We start from the raw sequence: 3,989 nt of genomic DNA, 5'->3' as shown, positions 1-3,989 counted from the left end.
GGGAAGGGGAGCAGCTGGGAGGGAGAGAGCAATCCTTTATATATGTGCAATAGCAATGCAGCAATGCATGAATTTAAGAATGTGGCAATATCTACTAAAAAAAAAAGGGGAGGGGGGCTGGGAGGGACTTTTAATCATGTGAACTGAGGATAAGAGGCACAGGGAGGAGAAAAAAATCTCTTGATCTGGGGAGTGCAGGGTGGGGGTTAGTTTTACGGCATAGGAAGGTTTGGATTGCTCCAGCTGCAATCCAAGTAGTGTAATATATTAATATATATTCATGCTTAATTATAATGCAGAAAGAAAACAATCAAAAAAAAGATAAACAAAAAAATTTCCTTTTTTTAGCTTATTAACAGCTTAGATTCTCAAGTCACTGGAATGATTCATAATTCCATGTGCAGAAACGACCGCAATTACGCTTTATCTGACTTTTGCTATAGAAAGGCCATACCAGTCAAGCACGTGGGGAAAGAAAGCCCTAACAAAAGGAAAAAAAAAAAAAAAAAGAAAATCATTCTATGCTTCTCTAGGTTTTGCACTTTGAAAACTGGATAGACGGGGAAACTTAAGAAAGAGGCTGTGGGTTGTTGTTTATTTTATATATTTACTTTTTTTAGTCACGGGTTTGCCGATCAAACAGTTTGTGACTTTTGGATAGAGGAAAGCAAATACATTATCTCTCTCATCCCCATCAGAGAGCATCCAATGGGAAACCCGAGAAGGACATCAGGGCCTTCATCAGAAATCGCAGGTACCTTCTGTCCTTCTAAATGACCTGGCAGGATTCGAGTTCCAGGAGTCAGAAATACTATTCAGAATGCTAGAAATGATGAAGGATTATTTTTTTTCCAAATCCCATTCTGCCATGTTTGTTTACAATGGGGGGATGGAATTATTGGATGAGTTAAAGCAGAAATTATTCTTAAAATATAGAGAAAGCAGGCATATTCATGCCTTGTTGTGACGTGATCGGGCAAATGGCAATATTGTCAGTAAGGGGTGGGTGGGGGGAAGGTGTGTACAGAGAGAGCGGCTCTTATTTTCAGACATTTCATAGCAGTAATATTAATAGTGAAGCTGGGCCGAAGGACCCAAAACTCTATTTTTGTATCTATTTTGGTGCTGCATTTAGCTTTAACAAGGATGGGAAGACAGAGCAGGCTGCTTTGCCCCGGGGAAGGCTGGCACAGTTTAGGGGGGATGGGGAAGGGGGGGAGGGAGGTGGGAAGGGGTGAGCAAAGGGGTCTCCCTTTGGCCAAGTGGTAGCACAGGTTGGTGTTGGCGGTTGGGTTGGAGGGGGGGTACACACAAATGCCTCCAGGGTGTTATTTGAAAGCCTGGCTTGGGGCTGGCATGGGCAAGTCAAGGGCTTGATGTCCCACTTGCTTCGCTGGGCCCCTGGCCGTGAGCCGGGCTGCGGCACCCGGGGTGATTTGGTTGTGTTCGTTTGCACTTTAGCGAGACGGGTAAAAGAGAGCGTGAAGGAAGAGACAATCAGTCTGCACTGAAGCACTTGGGATCAGGTCTGGATTAGGCACTAAATGAAGGCAGAGAGACAAGTGGCACCCAAGGGGTTCTTCCACTCTCCCTCCTCTCCCCTCATCCCCATCTCCTGCTCAGGACTGGACCACAGCTGAGCTGGGCTGCAGATCTGATGCTTGCTCCAGGAACAGACAGGTTCCTGCTTGCAGAAGCTGCATCCACCATAGCAGCTGGAGCAGCTCACAGCAAAGTGCCCGCTGGCACTGTCAGATCCAGCCTGGCCCAGGTCAGCAGCCTCCAATCCTGGGATGGGAGTTGGGAGCCTATGCTCAGCCGTGGGTGTCCCAACCAGTGCAGCAAGAGGCAGCTATGGGAGAGGGCAGTGGAGCGCAGGGACCTGTGAGCTGTCCTAGCACAGGGTGGGTGCCAAGAGGAGGAAGCCCAGAGAAAGCACCAGGGCTCTCCAAGGCTGCCAATTCAGCACCTTTCACCAGCACTAAATACACTTTATTTAAAAAAAAAAAAAAAAAAAAAAGAAACAAAAGATGATAACAACAACAAGGAAAAAAAAGGGAGAAAAGAAGAAAAACACATGATGGTCACTGTGTGGACTAGGGCAAATGGCAGTATTTCCTAATGTTTTGGCAAAGGTCACCTAGCTTTCTGAGTCTCTTTGCACTGATGAGACAGGGAAAGGTCATGCGATACCAGTGTGAACCAGTACATCAGCCCCTTCCCTCTATTGGAGCAGCAGAAAACCTGTGGGCTGAGGATTTCTCCTTCTCCTGGCAGACAGTGCTTTCCCAAGCAGGGAGATCTCAAGCTGTCAAGCAGAGCTGTTATTTGATGCTAGGACAACTTCCCGAGCCTTGGCTGGAGCCCAGGTCTGCTGCTGGCTCTGGTTTTGCTTGCTGAATTATTGAACTCTCCCTGCATCCGCGACAGCCAGTCGTGCCAACTGCAGGTTGTGCAATTGCTTTAAACGGTGCGTCCTTGTCTGAGATGAAAGAGCAAATCCAGGGAATTCCCCTCCCTGCCCAGCAGCAGAGCAGAGGCTTGGCAGCCCACGCACCGCAGCACCTTGCTCACGCAGGGGAACAACTGCAAATTGCTGTCATTTGGGAAAAAAAAGAGCCTGCCTCGATGCCCAGACCTTGCACTTAGGAGTAGGGCAATTTGGTTGTGATTCATTTACTTCTTGATCTCCCCAGGCTACCTGGGATGGCTCACCAGGGTACAGCCAGCTGCAGGGCTGCGGGTTTCCTTCCTAAGCTGCTCTAAGGAGTTGCCCATAGGTTGTTAACAAATCCCATGCACCATCCTCCCACCCAAGTGAGTTTTGATCCTACATCCCAAGGGCAAGACCAGAGCAAGGGGAAGAAATGCATTCCCACCTCACTTCATTCTGCTCCAGCTTAGAGAAGGGCCTTGAGACTGAAGAGGAATCCCATGTTCATCTAGACCTAATGCTTGGAGATGCAGATAAGCTCACGGTTACTGCTTCTCTAGAGCTCCAGTGTCACTTCTTGGCACTGAGTAAGACCAGAGAAAGGCAAATTAGGGACTAGAAATCATCAGAAAGATGCTTGCATTTCCTGCTCATACAAAAGCACTTCAGCTGCTAGTGGAGCCCATGGGAGTTTAGGGACTGAAATAAGAATTACACACTTATCAGCCTGGCTTTGCATCCAGTTCGACTCTGCCAAGCACTAGGCACGTTTGATGCTCACCATAAACAGTGTTATTTTCTCTTCATTAAGCAGCCAGTTTCCATCCGGGCCATTTTCCAGCCTCAGGGCTGCCTGCACGGTGACGCGAGCAGCCCTCACATCCCAACATGAAAGATGCTGGGGTCTTGGCGAAGGTTGGACGGTGCTGAGATAGCTGTCCCACAGACCTCCTGCCAGACGCTTTCCCCACGTAGGCAAGACCTTAGACTGTCCTAGGAGCCGCTGGCAAGTCTGTGCAGTTTTCAAAATCAAACATTTTTCTCCATCTGTACTAGGCTGTGTTTAGTCTCTGTATTGCAACAGAACTTGCTTTGATAACTTATCTATCTTCAAAGTAGGCTGCTTTAATAGTGCCAGCAATTACTTTTACTAGTAAGAATGTACAGGATTTGATATTGCAGGGTAGCTTCCAGGCATACTGATGGAATTTAACTCGGTAATTGTTAGCTCTTGTCAAGAACAAGGCTCAGAAGCAAAACCTGTGAATAAAACAGACAGCAGTCAGTCTGGCAGTAAAGAGAGAAAATAGGGTCCCAATTCACTTGGACTCTGGAAAAAACAGAGCTTTATCCCAAACAATATTATTTCCAGATGTTGCTGGAAATGTATCTCTTCATGAGCAGGAATTATTTTTTCTTACATATAACTGTGGAAAAAAAAAGTAGGATAAACTTACTATTTTTTGGTCAGGTAGATGAGTTTTTCCCATTTTAACTCCTGATTAAAGCAGCTTTCTATCTGGGATCCCAGTACCATGGAAATCTGAGAGAGGTG

Source organism: Gavia stellata, chromosome 16, assembly GCF_030936135.1.
Source record: "Gavia stellata isolate bGavSte3 chromosome 16, bGavSte3.hap2, whole genome shotgun sequence".
Taxonomy (NCBI): domain Eukaryota; kingdom Metazoa; phylum Chordata; class Aves; order Gaviiformes; family Gaviidae; genus Gavia; species Gavia stellata.
The sequence above is the reverse complement of the archived record's forward strand: the minus strand, read 5'-3'. Positions refer to the sequence as shown.